We start from the raw sequence: 1,102 nt of genomic DNA, 5'->3' as shown, positions 1-1,102 counted from the left end.
ATAGAAACTGAACAACATCTTACAGTAGTGTAGAATTCATAAGAGACTAGATTCCTGTTTTTGGAAATTATATTTTCAGAGGACATTTACTATTTATTATTTGGTAAAAAAAAAAGTGCAATGTCATCTACTAAAATTTTTTTTTGAAACCTGACAAAATCAAAACATGCATTATCTTTTAAATGCATTGTCTCATTAGCAATTAAGAAAATTCAGCCTAGTATAAAAATGAATCTAAAAAAATCCTTTGGGTTTTTAAACATTCTGAAAAAGTAACAGTGCCAAATTTAATATACACAAAATGTTTTGACTGTACAAACATTTTACTTCAAGATATTGTGATTTAAAATGAATAATATTTTTTAAATTAAATTTAATCTCAGGGCCACTGGTTAGCTCAGTCTGATCTCATGGGTCATCCATCAGGCTCCATGTTGACAGTGTCTAACCTGCTAGGGATTCTTCCTCTCATCCCCTCTCTCTGCTCCTCCACTGCTTGTGCTCTTCCTCTCAAAATAAATAAATAAATGTTTTAAAAGAATAATAAAAAGGTAAGTTAAACTCCATCTTACTGTTATTTTTTTTTTAGAATTGTCATGTGTATTTTTCAAGGCATAACTGAAATCAACACCAAAGAGCATATGTGCATAAAAGTGATTTTATCTTCAAGAAGTTGTTAGACTTAGAAAACATATTTTATCTAACTTTAATGACCATTATAAAGTAATTTAATTTATTCCAGAATTTGGTAGAAAGCATAATAGTATTTGAAGTCTTTCATACATTGGCAGAAATATCAGCTTTGTCACTTACTAGCTGTTCAACTTAGGGGAATTCTTTAAGTTCTCTAATTTACAGTTGCCTTGTTTATAACATAGTTTTATTAACAATACCACATAAAGTGCTAGCAAAGATTAAGCACAAATAGAACCACAAACCCTGAGTCCAGACTGCTTAGCTTCAGTTTCCAGCCCCATCTCACAAATTGTGTGGACTTCAGTTATTCTACCTCTCTCTGTGTAATCTTTATCTTTGAGCAATGGGAATGATAATAGTATCTAATTTATATTATGTTTATTTTTATATATTTGTATATAATTGT

The sequence above is a fragment of the Crocuta crocuta genome, unplaced genomic scaffold (genome assembly GCF_008692635.1).
Source record: "Crocuta crocuta isolate KB4526 unplaced genomic scaffold, BGI_CrCroc_1.0 scaffold742, whole genome shotgun sequence".
In the NCBI taxonomy this organism is placed as follows: Eukaryota; Metazoa; Chordata; class Mammalia; order Carnivora; family Hyaenidae; genus Crocuta; species Crocuta crocuta.
The sequence above is the reverse complement of the archived record's forward strand: the minus strand, read 5'-3'. Positions refer to the sequence as shown.